Here is a 21,558-nt window from a genome sequence, read left to right as displayed (position 1 = left end):
AAACTCACAATGAAATACTCTGAACATTAATTAATTAATTACTGTTATAGGAGAGGACACCACCAGTATCCATTTGACAGCAAGATGTTTTCTAAATCCAGGCATGTTTCTATTGTCATATAAATGTAAGCCTTCTGATTCAAGTTGTAACTATTCTCTGCTCACTTAAAAAACTCAGCCTACCTAGTAAAGGTAAAAAACGGCTTCTGTTCTCAACAAAGAAGAAAACGAAAAGTACAGAGGACCTTAAAGTAAAGAAAGGTATAGAGCGATATATAGGATCATGCAGTTGCTATTAAGTGACAGCATCATCATCAACTATTATTATTGGACAGCTACTATGTACTAGAGGCTGTTGTAAGCATTTTTCCTGTAAAAATTCATTTAATTCTTATAAACCCTAAGGGAGTTGTTATACTCATTTCACAGATGAGGAAACTGAAGCACAGAGAGGTTATACAACTTGCTCAATGTCACACAGCTAGTAAGTGCAGGATCTGAACTATTACATCATACTGCAGGAGTTAAGGTAAAAGAGTTAACTGCTTTAGGGATCCCTTCAGCTATCTTAACGAGAAATTTACTGGAGTAAGGATGTTAAATGGAGAAAGATAAACATTTTATTTTTAAAAGTCTTAAAGAGCCCTATGTATCAGTGGTCCCCAATCTTTTGGGCATCAGAGACCCATTTTGTGGAAGACAATTTTTGTTGGGGGTGGGGATGGTTTTGAGATGAAACTGTTTCACCTCAGATCATCAGGCATTAGATTCTCATAAGGGGCAAGCAACCTAGATCCCTCAGATGTGCATTTCACAACAGGGTTCATGCTCCTGTGAGAATCTAGTGCCTCTGCTGATCTGACAGGAGACGGACCTCAGGCTTGCTTGCCCGCAGGCTCACCTCCTGCTGTGCGGCCCAGTTCCTAATAGGCCACGGACTGGTACTGGGCTGCAGCCTGAGGGTTGGGGATCCCTGCTATATGTAACTATATATCATAGACACCAAAAAGCAATTAGAACTCTAAGAAATGTATTTGGCTGTAAGTTTCTCATTAGATGCTTCCTTCTCCCGCCGGTTTTATGTAGCCTCTTTCTTTCTCCTCTTTAATGAAACAGAATACAAATATTTACCAAATGTAGACCACTGCAGCTAAGAGTTTGGACTACAGTTCAGGAAAGCAAAAAGCAGAATCATATGCCAAGAAAATCATGATCCTATATAGTCACTCAAACAGTTTCAAGCCTCAGTTTCCAGTAAAAGTTATACCATCTTGGTTCCTTCAATATCTTTCATACTGCTCCTTATTCATCTCATCTGTTTTTTAACGTGGGTTTTTCTCTTTTGGTCCCTTAAATGGATATTTCTTAAGATTTACTTCTTGATCCCTGAGAACAGATACTGAAGTTAGAGAGAGGTCTATTTGGAGCTCTGATCTCTTATGTCTAAATTTTTCATGGTTAGCCTGATTAGGTCTTGTTTTCTTCATCAATAAGATTAGGGTCATAATAATTCAAAGTGCTAATGAAAAGACAAAATGAGTAAACATGACAATTCCTCGTAAATTCTTATGACATATTTACTTCCTACCTTTTCTATTTGTTCAATTCCCATCCTAAAGAGACTGTACGGTTGGGCATGGTGGCTCACGCCTGTAATCCCAGCACTTTGGGAGGCCAAGGCGGGTGGATCACGAGGTCAGGCATTCAAGACCAGCTTGGCCAACATGGTAAAACTCTGTCTCTACTAAAAATGCAAAAAATTAGCCGGGAGTGGTGGTGGGCACCTGTAATCCCAGCTACTCGGGAGGCTGAGGCAGAGAATTGCTTGAACTTGGGAGGCAGAGGTTGCAGTGAGCCAAGATGGCCCCACTGGACTCGAGCCTGGGTGACAGAGTGAGGCTCTGTTACCAAAAAAAAAAAAGGTTCTACAGTTTTAACTATACTCTCTATGGGTATAACTTCCAAATTTACAGCTTAAAACCTTACTTATTTTCAAAGTACTGAAAACACATTTCCCCTCTTATATCCTCTTACCACCTTGAACTCAATGTGTCTCAATCTCTTAAAATCAGCTATCTAAGCTCTTTTCCTATTAGCAAAGCCATCATTTTTCTTCTTAAAATTGTATAATCATCTTTGGCAGATCTTCCATATTCCTATATTCTATAACTGGCCAGTCACCAATCTGCTTATTCCTCCAAAATCTTCTCTTTATACATTTTCCACGGCTACCATGTTAGCTTACCACTGCCCTAATGGCTTCCTCAATTTGGTCCCAGTTTTCTCTTCCAGAGCATCCTTCATGAACCCTCTGTTCCAGACAAACTGATGTATTTACCACTTGAATGCATTTTGTACACTTTTGCTTCTAAGATTTTACTTAAGTCACTTTATCATTTTACTTTCTAGTCTACATAATAAACAGTATTTTCTCCCATTTAAAAACACACTTATCTTTAAAATAGTAAAGCAAAGTATAATTTATCTGGGGAATCTGAGTAAATTATGTTTCCATAATCTTTTTTTTTTTTTTTTTTTTTTTTTTTTTTAGTAGAGACGGGGTTTCACCGTGTTAGCCAGGATGGTCTCGATCTCCGGACCTCGTGATCCGCCCGTCTCGGCCTCCCAAAGTGCTGGGATTACAGGCTTGAGCCACCGCGCCCGGCCTTTGTTTCCATAATCTTCTGTTTTTGTTTTTGTTTTGTTTCTTTTTTGAGACACAGTCTCACTCTGTCACCCAGGCTGGAGTACAGTGGTGCGATTTCGGCTCACTGTAACCATTGCCTCCTGGGTTTCAAGGGAGTCTCGTGGCTCAGCCACCCAAGAACCTGGGATTACAGGCATGCACCACCATGCCTGGCTAAGTTTTGTATTTTTAGTAGAGACGGGATTTCACCACATTGACCAGGCTGGTCTCAAACTCCTGACCTCAAGTGATCCACCTGCCTTGGCTTCTCAAAGTGCTGAGATTACCGGCGTGAGCCACTAGACCCACCCATGTTTCCGTATCTTCTGGAGTGCTAAGATGATTTCTGTCATAATTTATTTTGTGCAGTTAACCACTCTTCTTTCCTTCTAAATGACATAACTTTCTTTGGTCAGTTATTTCCTAAAGCAGGCTCCTTGGAACATTTACTTGTTCCACGTGGTTTCGCAGGGGCATGTAAGAAAAACAAAGGGTCTGTTGTCAAGTTTTAGAGATGCTACATTAAACAATTAAAAAGGTCCCTTTATTGTAGGACTTCTCAGGCTTTAAAATGCTAAACCGTTTCTCTATCATCATTCTTCTCTAGTTCTGACATAAAATATTCCTTTCTCATCCCACTACGGCTTAACTCAGCTTCAAACCACTACTCACTTTTCTGAACTGAGTGAGCCTTCCAGATTCAACCAGATTGAGTTTTTCATCCTTGCCTCTTGATTCTCAATCTCTTTCTCCAGGGAAATATGCACCTTTTCCCCCACAGCAAAAGATGAAGTCTCACTCTGTTGCCCAGGGTAGAGTGCAGTGGTACAATCACAGCTCACTGCATCCTAGAATTCCTGGGCTCAAGTGATCCTCCCATCTCAGCCTCCCAAGTAGGTGGGACTACAGGCATATGTATGTCACCACACCTGGCTAATTAGGATTTCTATTTTCAAAATGATACCCAGACCCGATGATCTAAGCAGTATGTCTTCAACTGGGGAATACATATAGGTGAGGAGTATTATGTTGGGGTATGCAAATTTATAGGAGAAAATGTGGTATATTTTCCTGAAGAGTGAGTTTTACTTAAAGGTTTTTTTGGGAAACATTTTTATTATAAAATAAAAATACATGTAGAATGTACACTGTTTTAAAGAAACATGAGACTTTTGGATACCACTTCAGGCTACATCCCAGATCCCTTTGATAGGTATTCAAATGCCTCTGCCCTAAAGGAACTCCCAAAGAAAAGACCAAAAAACACTGATGTAGGCCAATGGAGAGGAATGGGGAGAAAGTAAGTATCAAAGACTCACTAAAAGAAAGCTTTCCCTGTGTCAAGTACTATACTAGATGCTTTATCTATATATTTTTCTTAATGCCTACAATGACACTACAAAAATGCACTATTTCATTCATCTTATAGAAGATAAACCTCACAGAAGTTAACCTGTCCTAAGCTGCAAAGTTTACAGTGGTAAAAATGTTTTCTTGTATAATGTTGGAGTGATAAAAAACACACATTTATCACTGAAATATTATGATTAATTCTCACAAGAAAAAATAGCTAGGATAACTAGAAATGACCCTTTTAAAATAATTTATCACCAATATGAGTCCTTCATGTCTTAATGTTGACTCTAACAGAAATGAGGTACTTATTTTCTAGTAAAAGCTTATTACTGATACTAACAAATTCCCAGATATTCAGAAGTGTTATTAGGACAACATGCTTAAGTTTCAGTTAATGAAAACCAGGGGAAAAAACCTTAAGAGTTTACATTTGTAATTGTTATATTCCTTTCACTAGCACATTTCCTCCCCCAAAAAAGCAACGCCTACTATTAACTAAGATTTTACCCAGTTGTATGTCATATGAACAATATTGAATATTTCTTTTTTTTTTTTTTTTTTCTGAGACAGTGTCTCATGCTGTCACCCATACTGGAGTACAATGAAGCAATCATGGCTCACTATAGCTTTAACTTCCCAGCCTCAGGTGATTCTCCTACCTAAACCTCCCAAGCAGCTGAGACCGGAGGTGTGCACCACCATGCCTGGCTAACTTTTTGTATTTTTTGTAAAGACAGGGTTTCACCATGTGGCCCAGGCTGGTCCCAAACTCCTGAGCTCAAGCAATCCACCCACATCAGCCTCCCAAAGTGGTGAGATTACAGGCATGAGTCACCACCCGGCCTTGAAAAGACTTTTTAAAGAATTTCAGAAAGTAAGACTGAAGATGTCAAACTAGTTTGAAATTGAGGGGTTAAATGATCATCCAAAGCATAAGTCTTATTTTTCTTCATAGAACACTGCCAGTTAAATCTGCAACTTGAATTTTTATATGCTGAAATAAACTAAATGGCCTTTAAGAAAACCTAACATACATACAGATTCACCAAATCAGCATAATAGGGATTATTATAGAAGGACTTATTGCAGAATCTCTTAAAACAGGGAGGTCTATAGTGGATTTTACATTAGCCAGTTTACAAACAAACAAATAGGTTAATATACAATCTTTAAGGAACACATATTAGGTAAAACCCCAACATAAAAAAAAACAACCAAAGGATATGGCCAAGAAAGATTACCTGAAAATGAATATATCTGCTAATAAAAATACTAACCTCATTAAAAAGTACCTAAATCAGTCTCTGTTATTAATATTTTTTTTTATGAGACACAGTCTTGCTCTGTTGCCCAGGGTCTCACTATGTCACTCAGTCTGCAGCGCAGTGGCATGATCATGGGTCACTGCAGCCTCAACCTCCCCAAGCTTAGGTGATCCTCCTGCCTCAGCCTCCCAAGTCACTGGGACCACAGGCATGTGTGATCATGCCTGGCTAATTAAAAAAAAAAAAATTATTTGTAGAGATGGGGTCTCCCTGTGCTGCCCAGGCTAGTCTTGAACTCCTGGCCTCAAGGGATCTTCCCAGCTCAACCTCACAAAGTGCTGGAATTACAGGTGTGAGCCATGGCACCCGGCCTCTTGGCTACTGTTAATAAAAATTATAGTTTCAGAGATAATAGATATATAGAATCCTTTGTTTTCTATATACACATCTGTGAGGATAGTCATAAAGAAGCATTAACTTATAATGTACACAATTATTAAATATACATAAATTTTAAAATTCCTATTTTATTTACTTGCAGAGCAACAGTTAAAATGTGAATATTTATTTGATCTGTTACAGATGATAGAAGCAAAATCTTGTTATTAATGACATATATAACTCTTAATATAAATGATTAATCCCTTCATCCCTTAACATATTAATTCTCCCTATTTAAAGGCTTTTTAAACATTGGGCAAAGTCGTTTGTATAAACAGGCAAAGTCTCAAAAATGGAAGAAAGAATAGAAATTGAATGGTATAATGACAAAATAACAAAAATCTTCTTTTGCTAATTGTGTAAATTAAAAGAACCTAGTCATATCACTGAAGTATATATTTTCCAAATAACGTGCATTTCAGAAGAGCAACTCAGACTGGGAGCGATAGCTCATATCTGTAATTCCAGCACTTGGGGAGGCCAAGGTGGGAGGGCTGCTTGAGCCCAAGAGTTTGAGATCAGCCTGGGTGACATGAGACTTCATCTCTCCAAAAAAAAAAAAGTTGGTTGGAGGGCCAGGTGCGGTGGCTCATGCCTGTAATCCCAGAACTTTGGGAGGCCGAGGCGGGCGGATCATGAGGTCAGGAGATCGAGACCATCCTAGTTAACAAAGTGAAACCCTGTCTCTGTTAAAAATACAAAAATTAGCCGGGCATGGTGGTGGGCGCCTGTAGTCCCAGCTACTTGGGAGGCTGAGACAGGAGAATGGCATGAACCCCGGGAGGCGGAGCTTGCATGGAGCTGAGTTCGTACCACTGCACTCCATCTCAAAAAAAAAAAAAAAAAAATTAGTTGGATATGGTGGCACATGCCTGTAGTCCCAGCTACTCAACAGGGTGAGGCAGGAGGATGGCTTGAGCCTGGGAGATGGAGGCTGCATGCAGCAAGTCATCATTGCGCCTGCACTCCAACCTGGGCAACAGAGTGAAACCCTGTCTCTATCAATCAATAAATCAATAAGAGCAACTTAGGAAGACAAGTAATTGAAAGAGTAAGACTAAATGAAAATATCTTTTTCTTTTTTGAAGTGGCTTAAGATCACTACAAATATTCTAATTTTGAAAAACCAAGTTCCGACTTTCAAGACATTTCTAAGTTACCATGGTTAGCTGAGGAACTAAAAAGAGAAAATAATTAAAAGCCAGAAAACAATGAGTCTTTTAAGAAAATTCAGTATATAAAATCAATATATCTTGTTGATAATTACCAAATGATCTACAAATACAAGCAAAAAAAAAGGTAAATTTCTAATTTAGTCTAAACTGGGAAAATAGACAATAAATATCATAACTTGCAAATTGTGTTGTTAAAAAAAATTCTTAAACTAAGAAAGTCCATTTGTAAACACTCCAGTTAATGAAATAACAAGAAAGACTTTATGTATTAGGAAAGCTTATTTACAAAATTCTAGATTTCCACATTGTTATTTTTTAAAAAAGGTATTTTATTTATAAGGATACTGCAACAGGAAGTAGAAGTCTATTCTGGAATCTCTAACAGGAGAGACAATCTAACCTTCACATTTACATTGAAAAACTGAGTTTTTAACAGCCTTCTCTGTAATGCATATTCTTTTTTAAATATAAAACTATTTCAAAAGGTTCATATATGCATATAAATATATAAAGCAAAAGAACACATAATTAAAAATTAATAAATGTGCCAAAATACAGCTTCTTAATGGCTTCCTTGAAAACTAAATGTCAAATTATCTTAGGCTGTGTTTCTTTTTCTATAAAGAACAAAGTAGACTTTACAGCTCAGAAATCCATATAACAAACGCTCTACTCATCATACTCACAGGTTTTAGTTTTTCTTTCCCAGTAGTCAATACTATAGAGTCTTTTCCCCTAGAAAATCTGAAAGGCTTCTTATTCACTGGTCACATTGTTATCAGACCCGACACATCAGGAATGACCCACACTTTAATCTCCAGCCAGCTCTTTACGCTGCTCAGAACTTACTGTGCGTTACAGGTGATACTTCTTATAGCAGACGTTGATTATGGTCCCAAAGCACAAGAGACGCTCCCAAAGGGGTTTAGAACCCCTAACAACATCACCTGCTTCTTTTTGTATCCAGAGAAGCACTGTGGTATTCTGTTTTGAACAACTAATGATTTCAAGAGATTACACAGACGAGTTCTTTTCATTAGACTGCCTGACATACGCTTATCCTCTCAGAATACTGCAGCAAATATAGGTTGTATGATTCCATTAGGATAAAAGAAATATTTTTACACAATTTTTCTCTGTGGCGCAGTTTAGTTCACCCTCTGTTAGAGCAAATTACTGGAAGAACTGGTTCTTAGGTTTCTAATGGCGCAGCGTTAACAGAGTGAATGATTCACGGATGTTCTTCTTAACATTCAGGAGTAACAAGGAAGGCTAGCAGTGCAGCCCAGGTCCAGAGCTGATGAATGGTGCAGTGCTGCTGTTGTCATAGCAACCAAGAGGAAAAAAGCAGCACCATATAAGGATCTGTGACATGGATTCTGGGAACAATTTATATTAAAAAGCTGTAAGCTCCTCATGCCTTAAAGCTGTAAACTCCTCTCTTACTGTTTCCTTCTCATGTTTTACTCTTCTGAATTTCTGAATCAGAGCTATGTAAATACACGTTGTTGTAAAACAGTTACTTAGTAGGCACCAACAAAATTGAGGTAACTTAAAATATTAATACTTTAGCAAGCTAATATAGGTCTGCAGTATCTCCATAATTTATTGTTAAGTGTTAAAATTATACAGTGATTTTGTTGCAATGTAAGGAACTACTAGAGTTTGAGATAGCAGAAAATTCATTTTTAAATACTTAGAGATATTAAAACCCTAATTAAATGCCTTTCATTAAGATGGGTATGCATCAGATATGCCAAAACTGCAGCACTATCAACTGATTGACTAATAAAGTAGCAATGACACCAATTTCAAGGAGAGGCATACTATCATCTGTATTCCTTCTAGATAAAGTTTCAAAAGACACTAACTTCGCTAAAAATGCTCATAGCCTTCATTCATGAACAAGAAAACTTCTCCGTCAATCACTTGTAAGACAGGGTTACTGGTCCACCCCATGCTTCTAAAGGCCTCTCCTTAACTGGGCCTGGACAACCTTTTTCTTGTCATAGTTTCTCCTCACCTCCCAGGAATCAGGAAGAGCTCCCCCTTTTAGGGGACAGTAGGATAGCTTCCAAATGGTATCACAGGAGAAGGGGAAGCTAGTGAAAGCACAATGCGTAGATTGTCATAATGGTACTCCCTCTATAGTCTTCTGGACGTGGCTCTGAGATGACTGGTGCAGAAAAATATCTTTCATTAGATTTATTAAGCATGGGCCACTGATGCTACGATATTTCATCTATTTAGATAGGGTAGTTCTGTAAGAAATTGTTCTACATCATATCTCTGTGTTACTTTTCCATCACCATTTATTTAATGAAATATTCAGATGCAATACAAAGCAAAATATTAGGTAAATTTACTTATTACACCATTCTCTTATGTGCGCAACATTGCCATTATAATAACAATTCTGGGAAAGTTATGTATTTTTTGGTCATAGATTTATGAATTGGATAGATTTATGATGCATTTATCTCCATAAATGAAGAACCTCAGTAAAATGTGACTAAAAAGAATTGCAATGTAGTGGGATGAACATGCATTTGACTAGTCTTCTGACTGTAGCTGGACTGACAGCTTTGCTACTTTTAAATACAAGCCTGAGTAAGTCACCTAACTACTCTGACCCTCTGATTCATCTCAGTAAAGCATGTTCTACCTTATTCCTAACGTTACTGTGTGAATAGAAAAAACAAATACAGGGGGGCGGAGCAAGATGGCCGAATAGGAACAGCTCCAGTCTCCAACTCCCAGCGCGAGCGACACAGAAGACCGGTGATTTCTGCATTTTCAACTGAGGTACTGGGTTCATCTCACTGGGGAGTGCCGGACGATCGGTGCTGGTCAGCTGCTGCAGCCCGACCAGCGAGAGCTGAAGCAGGGCGAGGCATTGCCTCACCTGGGAAGCGCAAGGGGGAAGGGAATCCCTTTTCCTAGCCAGGGGAACTGAGACACACAACACCTGGAAAATCGGGTAACTCCCACCCCAATACTGCGCTTTAAGCAAACAGGCACACCAGGAGATCATATCCCACACCTGGCCGGGAGGGTCCCACACCCACGGAGCCTCCCTCATTGCTAGCACAGCAGTCTGTGATCTACCTGCAAGGCAGCAGCGAGGCTGGGGGAGGGGCGCCCGCCATTGCTGAGGCTTAAGTAGGTAAACAAAGCTGCTGGGAAGCTCGAACTGGGTGGAGCTCACAGCAGCACAAGGAAACCTGCCTGTCTCTGTAGACTCCACCTCCGGGGACAGGGCAATAACAAACGCAGCCGAAACCTCTGCAGACGCAAAGGACTCTGTCTGACAGCTTTGAAGAGAGCAGTGGATCTCCCAACACGGAGGCTGAGATCTGAGAAGGGACAGACTCCCTGCTCAAGTGGGTCCCTGACCCCTGAGTAGCCTAACTGGGAGACATCCCCCACTAGGGGCAGTCTGACACCTCACAGGGTGGAGTACACCCCTGAGAGGAAGCTTCCAAAGCAAGAATCAGACAGGTACACTCGCTGTTCAGAAATATTCTATCTTCTGCAGCCTCTGCTGCTGATACCCAGGCAAACAGGGTCTGGAGTGGACCTCAAGCAATCTCCAACAGACCTACAGCTGAGGGTCCTGACTGTTAGAAGGAAAACTATCAAACAGGAAGGACACCTACACCAAAACCCCATCAGTACATCACCATCATCAAACACCAGAGGCAGATAAAACCACAAAGATGGGGAAAAAGCAGGGCAGAAAAGCTGGAAATTCAAAAAATAAGAGCGCATCTCCCCCGGCAAAGGAGCGCAGCTCATCGCCAGCAACGGATCAAAGCTGGACGGAGAATGACTTTGACGAGATGAGAGAAGAAGGCTTCAGTCCATCAAATTTCTCAGAGCTAAAGGAGGAATTACGTACCCAGCGCAAAGAAATTAAAAATCTTGAAAAAAAAGTGGAAGAATCGATGGCTAGAGTAATTAATGCAGAGAAGGTCATAAACGAAATGAAAGAGATGAAAACCATGACACGAGAAATACGTGACAAATGCACAAGCTTCAGTAACCGACTCGATCAACTGGAAGAAAGAGTATCTGCGATTGAGGATCAAATGAATGAAATGAAGCGAGAAGAGAAACCAAAAGAAAAAAGAAGAAAAAGAAATGAACAAAGCCTGCAAGAAGTATGGGATTATGTAAAAAGACCAAATCTACGTCTGATTGGGGTGCCTGAAAGTGAGGGGGAAAATGGAACCAAGTTGGAAAACACTCTTTAGGATATCATCCAGGAGAACTTCCCCAACCTAGTAGGGCAGGCCAACATTCAAATCCAGGAAATACAGAGAACGCCACAAAGATACTCCTCGAGAAGAGCAACTCCAAGACACATAATTGCCAGATTCACCAAAGTTGAAATGAAAGAAAAAATCTTAAGGGCAGCCAGAGAGAAAGGTCGGGTTACCCACAAAGGGAAGCCCATCAGACTAACAGCAGATCTCTCGGCAGAAACTCTACAAGCCAGAAGAGAGTGGGGGCCAATATTCAACATTCTTAAAGAAAAGAATTTTAAACCCAGAATTTCATATCCAGCCAAACTAAATTTCATAAGTGAAGGAGAAATAAAATCCTTTACAGATAAGCAAATGCTTAGAGATTTTGTCACCACTAGGCCTGCCTTACAAGAGACCCTGAAGGAAGCACTCAACATGGAAAGGAACAACCGGTACCAGCCATTGCAAAAACATGCCAAAATGTAAAGACCATCGAGGTTAGGAAGAAACTGCATCAACTAACGAGCAAAATAACCAGTTAATATCATAATGGCAGGATCAAGTTCACACATAACAATCTTAACCTTAAATGTAAATGGACTAAATGCTCCAATTAAAAGACACAGACTGGCAAACTGGATAAAGAGTCAAGACCCATCAGTCTGCTGTATTCAGGAGACCCATCTTACACGCAGAGACATACATAGGCTCAAAATAAAGGGATGGAGGAAGATTTACCAAGCAAATGGAGAACAAAAAAAAGCGGGGGTTGCAATACTAGTCTCTGATAAAACAGACTTTAAACCATCAAAGATCAAAAGAGACAAAGAAGGCCATTACATAATGGTAAAGGGATCCTAAATATATATGCACCCAATACAGGAGCACCCAGATTCATAAAGCAAGTCCTTAGAGACTTACAAAGAGACTTAGACTCCCATACAATAATAATGGGGGACTTCAACACTCCACTGTCAACATTAGACAGATCAACGAGACAGAAAGTTAACAAGGATATCCAGGAATTGAACTCATCTCTGCAGCAAGCAGACCTAATAGACATCTATAGAACTCTCCACCCCAAATCAACAGAATATACATTCTTCTCAGCACCACATCGTACTTACTCCAAAATCGACCACGTAATTGGAAGTAAAGCACTCCTCAGCAAATGTACAAGAACAGAAATTATAACAAACTGTCTCTCAGACCACAGTACAATCAAACTAGAACTCAGGACTAAGAAACTCAATCAAAACCGCTCAACTACATGGAAACTGAACAACCTGCTCCTGAATGACTACTGGGTACATAACGAAATGAAGGCAGAAATAAAGATGTTCTTTGAAACCAATGAGAACAAAGATACAACATACCAGAATCTCTGAGACACATTTAAAGCAGTGTGTAGAGGGAAATTTATAGCACTAAATGCCCACAAGAGAAAGCAGGAAAGATCTAAAACTGACACTCTAACATCGCAATTAAAAGAACTAGAGAAGCAAGAGCAAACACATTCGAAAGCTAGCAGAAGGTAAGAAATAACTAAGATCAGAGCAGAACTGAAGGAGATAGAGACACAAAAAACTCTCCAAAAAATCAATGAATCCAGGAGTTGGTTTTTTGAAAAGATCAACAAAATTGACAGACCACTAGCAAGACTAATAAAGAAGAAAAGAGAGAAGAATCAAATAGACGCAATTAAAAATGATAAAGGGGATATCACCACCGACCCCACAGAAATACAAACTACCATCAGAGAATACTATAAACACCTCTACGCAAATAAGCTGGAAAATCTAGAAGAAATGGATAATTTCCTGGACACTTACACTCTTCCAAGACTAAACCAGGAAGAAGTTGAATCCCTGAATAGACCAATAGCAGGCTCTGAAATTGAGGCAATAATTAATAGCCTACCAACCAAAAAAAGTCCAGGACCAGATGGATTCACAGCTGAATTCTACCAGAGGTACAAGGAGGAGTTGGTACCATTCCTTCTGAAACTATTCCAATCAATAGAAAAAGAGGGAATCCTCCCTAACTCATTTTATGAGGCCAACATCATCCTGATACCGAAGCCTGGCAGAGACACAACAAAAAAAGAGAATTTTAGACCAATATCCCTGATGAACATCGATGCAAAAATCCTCAATAAAATACTGGCAAACCGGATTCAGCAACACATCAAAAAGCTTATCCACCATGATCAAGTGGGCTTCATCCCTGGGATGCAAGGCTGGTTCAACATTCGCAAATCAATAAACATAATCCAGCATATAAACAGAACCAAAGATAAGAACCACATGATTATTTCAATAGATGCAGAAAAGGCTTTTGACAAAATTCAACAGCCCTTCATGCTAAAAACGCTCAATAAATTCGGTATTGATGGAACGTACCTCAAAATAATAAGAGCTATTTATGACAAACCCACGCCAATATCATACTGAATGGGCAAAAACTGGAAAAATTCCCTTTGAAAACTGGCACAAGACAGGGATGCCCTCTCTCACCACTCCTATTCAACATAGTGTTGGAAGTTCTGGCTAGGGCAATTAGGCAAGAGAAAGAAATCAAGGGTATTCAGTTAGGAAAAGAAGAAGTCAAATTGTCCCTGTTTGTAGATGACATGATTGTATATTTAGAAAACCCCATTGTCTCAGCCCAAAATCTCCTTAAGCTGATAAGCAACTTCAGCAAAGTCTCAGGATACAAAATTAATGTGCAAAAATCACAAGCATTCTTATACACCAGTAACAGACAAACAGAGAGCCAAATCAGGAATGAACTTCCATTCACAATAGCTTCAAAGAGAATAAAATACCTAGGAATCCAACTTACCAGGGATGTAAAGGACCTCTTCAAGGAGAACTACAAGCCACTGCTCAGTGAAATAAAAGAGGACACAAACAAATGGAAGAACATACCATGCTCATGGATAGGAAGAATCAATGGCCATACTGCCCAAGGTAATTTATAGATTCAATGCCATCCCCATCAAGCTACCAATGAGTTTCTTCACAGAATTGGAAAAAACTGCTTTAAAGTTCATATGGAACCAAAAAAGAGCCCGCATCTCCAAGACAATCCTAAGTCAAAAGAACAAAGCTGGAGGCATCACGCTACCTGACTTCAAACTATACTACAAGGCTACAGTAACCAAAACAGCATGGTACTGGTACCAAAACAGAGATATAGACCAATGGAACAGAACAGAGTCCTCAGAAATAATACCACACATCTACAGCCATCTGATCTTTGACAAACCTGAGAGAAACAAGAAATGGGGAAAGGATTCCCTATTTAATAAATGGTGCTGGGAAAATTGGCTAGCCATAAGTAGAAAGCTGAAACTGGATCCTTTCCTTACTCCTTATACGAAAATTAATTCAAGATGGATTAGAGACTTAAATGTTAGACCTAATACCATAAAAATCCTAGAGGAAAACCTAGGTAGTACCATTCAGGACATAGGCATGGGCAAAGACTTCATGTCTAAAACACCAAAAGCAACGGCAGCAAAAGCCAGAATTGACAAACGGGATCTCATTAAACTAAAGAGCTTCTGCACAGCAAAAGAAACTACCATCAGAGTGAACAGGCAACCTACAGAATGGAAGAAAATTTTTGCAATCTACTCATCTGACAAAGGGCTAATATCCAGAACCTACAAAGAACTCAAACAAATTTACAAGAAAAAAACAAACAACCCCATCAAAAAGTGGGCAAAGGATATGAACAGACATTTCTCAAAAGAAGACATTCATACAGCCAACAGACACATGAAAAAATGCTCATCATCACTGGCCATCAGAGAAATGCAAATCAAAACCACAATGAGATACCATCTCACACCAGTTAGAATGGCGATCATTAAAAAGTCAGGAAACAACAGGTGCTGGAGAGGATGTGGAGAAATAGGAACACTTTTACACTGTTGGTGGGATTGTAAACTAGTTCAACCATTATGGAAAACAGTATGGCGATTCCTCAAGGATCTAGAACTAGATGTACCATATGACCCAGCTATCCCATTACTGGGTATATACCCAAAGGATTATAAATTATGGTGCTATAAAGACACATGCACACGTATGTTTATTGCAGCACTATTCACAATAGCAAAGACTTGGAATCAACCCAAATGTCCATCAGTGACAGATTGGATTAAGAAAATGTGGCACATATACACCATGGAATACTATGCAGCCATCAAAAAGGATGAGTTTGTGTCCTTTGTAGGGACATGGATGCAGCTGGAAACCATCATTCTTAGCAAACTATCACAAGAACAGAAAACCAAACACCGCATGTTCTCACTCATAGGTGGGAACTGAACAATGAGATCACTTGGACTCAGGAAGGGGAACATCACACACCGGGGCCTATCATGGGGAGGGGGGAGGGGGGAGGGATTGCATTGGGAGTTATACCTGATGTAAATGACGAGTTGATGGGTGCAGCACACCAACATGGCACAAGTATACATATGTAACAAACCTGCACGTTATGCACATGTACCCTACAACTTAAAGTATAATAATAATAAATTAATTTAAAAAAAAAAGAAAAAAAAAAAGAAAAAACAAATACAATGCAAAGGCTTGAAATTCTAAAAATCTGTATTATCTTTTTAAATAGTATCTAAGCAAAATAGCAAAGATAAAAATGAAAAGTGGAATTTCAATAGAACTCCACAGACACAGAAAATTGCTTGAAAGGGTAAACATTTTTCCGGGCTAGGTTTTATGTTTGGTTGGATATTGTGTCCCATCACCCTGCACATACTTGTCACAAGTAGCTATTTCTTTTTAGAATTATAGGAGATACAGATACTGTGGACTAGCGTTCAAGGATTATTTAATATAATAATGTACAGGTAATTCTACTGCCTCAACATGACTTATAAATGTCTTTAGAAAATAGTAACTTGGTAATAAAGAAGTATAAGCAGTTTCTATGGAATGGTTAATATTAAAGAACATGCAAAGTGATAGAGTTGTTTAAAATAACCTATTACTTTTTATCCTACGTAACTAGAAAACTGTAAACTCAAAAATGAGCTATTATGTTTGACTTGTAAATTCTATGGACAGCATATCTCATTCTGTTTCCTGGATGGTCTAATCTCTTCTATCTAGTAAGTTTTTTAACTCAAATATTGTCTTGTGCCAGTAGTTGTTTTTGAGGGAAATTCTCTTTAGTTGTGACTTTTTAGAATACCGAGTATCCAATATCTTAAGTAAAAAGAGCAAGTTTCTCTCCCACCTCCCCATCATCAAGTCATGTTGAGCAGATCTTTGCATTAGAGAGATGCCAGAAAAGTTATGCAAAAAATGTAAACTTGGACCACAACTAAATTTTTCACTAACTTTCATATTAACGTTGCTTATGCTCTGTAAGAGCTAACTGGGATGAGGACATGATTAAAATACTTTAAAAGACAAAGTACACAGGTTTTGTTTTGTTTGAAAAACTGGATTTAACTTAAGGGTGGAGAGAGATTTAAGGAGTTAAGCTCTTCCCCTTGGTTACTAATTTTTAACTCCTTTATGATTAATTTAGGTAAGTCATGCTAAAACTTACACAGTTTTATATTCTTTTTTATTTTTATTCTTTTTCCAGTCTTGCAATATTAAAAGCTTTCTCTAAGGAGTAATCATCCATGCTAAACTCTATAGTGCTTAAAGGTAGGGTAATATTTATGAAGAGATGTACATACGAAATCTCTGTTCTCACAGGAATAAGAAAGTAACCATTCTATAGTTATAGCAATTCAAGTTTTGGCCAAATTTCTATGGGGGGTTGTGTCTTTCCTCGCAACAGCTGCTGCTCCAGATCAGGACTTCAATCTGCAGCAGTAGGGTAATGACTGACAGAGAAGAAAAAGAAATATATTCTTAAAAATCATATATGTGATCCCTATACATTAGCCACCTACTTCATCTGGTGGTCAAAGAAAAAGAGGGTAAAGAGTGAAATAGTTACAACTCTAAAGGATAAACTGGCAGGGTTGGACATACTGAGAAGCAGTATTTCTGTTTAATGCATGTCATGAATGATATGTAATGAATTTCTGAGGATAATTTTTATACTTAGTTTTTATTTTATATGTCAACTTTACTATCTAAACCCTGAATAAAATTTTCCCAAATGTGTGATGCTACTTCTAAATGATAATTGTAACATTTGAAAAAGGTCGTGAGTTGGCAGGTGGTTCTTTCAGAATGTTTTTATTGATAAGCAGGGCATAAAAGGGCATACTGAGCCATAAGATACACATATCAAATCTCTTTTCTCTCACTTTACTTATTTCATTAAACTAAAGTTATAAAATTTACAGAATGATACAGATGTATATGTAATTTAAAAAAAAAAATCATTTTCAGAAATCAGAAACGTGAACATTAACCAGAAAAGGGGGAAACAGAGATGTTCAACCAACTCTGGTACAACTCAAAATACTGCTCATTGTGCTAGCTAAACAAAGTCATCAAAACTGACAACACCACATAGACAACTCTAAAATGACCATATTTCTTGGCTGGGCACAGTGGCTCACACCTGTAATCCCAGCGCTTTCGGAGACTAAGGTGAGAGGGTTGCTTGAGCCCAGGACTTTGAGACCAGCCTGGGCAACATAGCAAGACTCCATCTCTACAAAATAATGAAAAAATTAGCCAGGTATGGTAGTGCATGCTTGTAGTCCCAGCTACTCAGAAGGCTGAGGTGGGAAGATCTCTTGACCCCAGGAGGTTGAGGCTGCAATGAGCAGTGATCGTGCCTCCACACTCCAGCCTGGGTGACAAAGCAGGACTCTATGTCTTTAAAAAAAAATAAGTAAAATGAAATGACCGTATTTCTTAACTTCTGAAATTCTGCCAATGACATGAATGACTGATGGACAAGGTGAGGATGCGTATTTACACTTAAGAAAGGTCAGGTGAACTGAAAATGTCCTCTGGAACACTCTGCCCTCTGGTGTTTAAAATCCTCCTCTAAGAGGGAGTTACTCTGCCATGCCATGGGTTTATTACTCTTAGGGGTTGAATGTCAATTTGGGTGCATAATTTTCTATAATCAGAATATATAGTTTACAATTATAAAAATTTCTATTATAATGTGAACATATATTCTGTTCTAACCTTTGTATTATCCCATACTGCAATTTATTTCCTGTTCAGAGAGTTACTAAGGATTTCTTTTGAATCGTGGATATTTATTTGACTTTTGTGATGCTTTGTGACTGAAAAGTATTCCTCATGGCCAAAATTGTTTAGCCCTTAAACTCCACATGACACTTTCTAAACTGCTCACATTCCACAGCACGTGGGAAGTTAAGCAAGTAGAGAAGGACAAGGTCAATTAAGTAAAAAAATTAGACTTCCTAGGGACCATGGCATAAATCATGGTGAGTTTTCTGGGGAAGGTCACAGAAGAAGGATGGACAATGAAGAATTTTTTTTTTTCTGTAATCTTCATGGTATTTTCTATGTTTAAAACTGATAGCCAATTCTTGGAACCACAACACAGTAGCTAAAGAGGATATCAAATGATTGACAACTTTTTCACATGCTAGGATTCTTTTTATTATTTCCTCTTGTTTGTCACAAGAAGTGCCTGGCACAAAAAGAAACTCTACACACATTTCTGTATTCCTCTCAGCCTTAAGGTGTTGTTATCTACACTTTACATATGAAGAAACAGAAGCTCAAAAAGAACTAATCTGCCCAGAGTTTACCAATGAATATGTAGAATTTTAAATGGGTTCTGCCTTCAGCTGGGTTCCTGACCAGTGTGACCCTATCAGTTCTTTTGGGCCTAGAGTTCTGAACCTTAACCCTGCCACATTATAGACATTCCATAAAGATTTGTTGAAAAACAAACATTACCTTACACTGTGTCCTCAATGTTAGACATTTTTCTTGGTGCTGACTACTTGTCCTCCCTGGAACTTTGCTTACTGCCTCCCACTAGATTCCCTTGGATTAACAGGTTCCACTTACTTCCTGTGACACCCAACGATTACCCTACTGCTGATCCACCCTAATGTTTAGGGTCTGTTTATGCATCTACTTCGTGAGTGCTACCACACTGTTATCTTACTAACTTGCCTTCTCCATCTCAGGTCCTAGGTGTCCTTGGTTTGACCCTTCATTGGTCACAGCACTAAAAGGAATGCTGGACCATCAATTCAACACTTCAGATTCAGGCAAACATTTCTTTTAAAATGTAGAGAAAAGAAGCTATGAGCCAATGGTCAATAATTTTAAAAGAAAATATGGTTTGAGGGTACAGATTAAAAATAAAAAGCAATGGCCGGACGTGGTAGCTCACACCTGTAACCCCAGCACTTTGGGGGGTCGAGGCAGGCGGATCATAAGGTCAGGAGACTGAGACCATCTTGGCCAACATGGTGAAACCCCATCTCTACTAAAAATACAAAAATTAGCTGGGTGTGGTGGTGCATGCCTATAATTCCAGCTACTCAGGAGGCTGAGGCAGGAGAATCGCTTGAACCTAGGAGGCAGAGGTTGCAGTGAGCCGAGATTGTGCCACTGCACTCCAGCCTGGTGACAGAGCGAGATACAGTCTCAAAATATAAATGAATAAAATAAAAAGCAATTTATACAATCATAAACATATGGAAACATCTAAAGAAATAAATATTGCCATACCAGAAATTTTTTGATAAAGACAGATTGTGCCCGAAGAAGAAATACACAAAGAGAGAGGGAAATAATCAAAGATGAAGAGTAGAAAACCATTTAATTATACTGTCCAGGAAGAATACTGCCCCAGCTGAGAAGAGCTATGTTTTGAAGATAGCAAAAAGGATTATTGGGATATTTTTAGAATTAAAAAATGGACAAGGACAGGACAGATCTTCTGCATGGGAAAGATAATCATGCAGTGATTTTATAATAAGCTTCATTTATGAATCACCTTCTACAAGCTAAACTCTTTACTAAGTTCTTAACATATATCTTATTTAATAAATTACTTTTTTGGCGGGGAGACAGAGTCTCACTCTGTTGCCCAGGCTGGAGTTCAGTGGTACTATCTCAACTCACTGCAACCTCTGCCTTCCGGGTTCAAGTGATTCTCCTGCCTCAGCCTCCCAAGTAGCTGGGATTACAGGTGCATGCCACCACACCCAGCTAATTTTTTTTTGTATTCTTAGTAGAAACAGGATTTTGCAATGTTGCCCAGGCTATTCTCAAACTCCTGAGCTCAGGAAATCCTCCCACCTCGGCCTCCCAAAGTGCTGGGATTACAGGTGTGAGCCACCACTCCCGGCCATGATATCTTATTTAATCCGTACAATACTCTGTGATGCAGAAATACCAATAATATAATACAGGTAAGAAAACATACTCAGAACAGTCAAGTGACTGTATGCCAAGGTCATACAGCTAATAAGTAGCAGAGTCAGAGTTTGAACCCTAGTATATCTGACTCCAAAGTTTGCCATGCCTAACAATATCCTGCTCTAAGCATGAGACAGAACAATCCATGACTCAGCCCTTGGTGCTATGGTTTGAACGTGTCCTCCAAAATTCAGGTGTTGAAATTTAACGGCCAATCTGACAGCAAAGAGGTAGGACCTTTCAACGGTAGTTAAGTCATATAAAGGCTCCTCCCTTTGTGGCTTGGATTAAGACCTTATAAAAGAGGCCACAGAGTTAGGTTCTCTCGCACTTCCACCTTCCCTCAGGTGCGGACGCAATGTTCCTCCCTCCTGCAGGATGCAGCAACAAGGTGTTATCTTGGAAGCAGACAGCAGCCCTCACCAGACAACCAAACCTCCTGGTGCCTTGATCTTACACTTCCCAGTCACCAGAACTGTGAGAAAATAAATTTCTGTTCTTTATAAATTACCCAGTCTCAGAAGTTTTTTCTTATAGCAACCTAAACAAATTAAGCCAACTCTGATTGTGCTTTAATGTTCTCCATTAAGAAAATTATATTTAAACTAATAAACATCATTAAGAGGTCATTAAAGACCAAATTTTGAGGACAAGTTAAAATACACATAATCAAAATCCAGGCCCAAACAATTTACCTTTCAGAATTCTAAAAGGACAGGAAGACATGAACATGAAACTACCAATAACAGTTTCTATAAAACCATGCAGGAAATTCACAGAACTACAGGACTAAAGGATGCCAAAATGTGGATACTAGGAGTTTCTATAAAATTTCTCAAAAGAAAAAAAATGCTTACTGAGAGTTGATAAGGGGTCACAAGGAAGAGTAACTTCAAAGTAATCTCATGTCCATTTTCATATGGTTACTAGAGCAGAAGATCATGAAAATAACAGTTGCACTACCATCTTGATATTAGACAGGCTGTAAATAAAGTCTTTTAAGCTACAGAA

General features: G+C 38.9%; 1 protein-coding gene across 14 annotated transcripts in view; it reads right to left on the bottom strand.

The window, feature by feature from the left end:
• The window catches only part of TANC2 (tetratricopeptide repeat, ankyrin repeat and coiled-coil containing 2), a 440,902-nt gene that overhangs the window by 306,822 nt on the left and 112,522 nt on the right, over nt 1–21,558 (bottom strand). For 2 of the 14 annotated variants that reach the window (XM_045375842.3, XM_005584631.5), the window contains exon 1: nt 7,610–8,234. The exons of 11 other annotated variants lie outside the window; for them this stretch is intronic. The gene's annotated coding sequence lies outside the window, so the exon portion shown is untranslated. Of the gene's footprint in view, nt 1–7,609; nt 8,235–21,558 lie in introns of those variants that run through there. One more of the 14 variants, XM_065531826.1, reaches the window with a different exon arrangement.

Source organism: Macaca fascicularis, chromosome 16 (assembly GCF_037993035.2).
Source record: "Macaca fascicularis isolate 582-1 chromosome 16, T2T-MFA8v1.1".
In the NCBI taxonomy this organism is placed as follows: Eukaryota; Metazoa; Chordata; class Mammalia; order Primates; family Cercopithecidae; genus Macaca; species Macaca fascicularis.
Note: the sequence above shows the minus strand (reverse complement) of the source record. Positions and strands in the feature narration are given on the sequence as shown.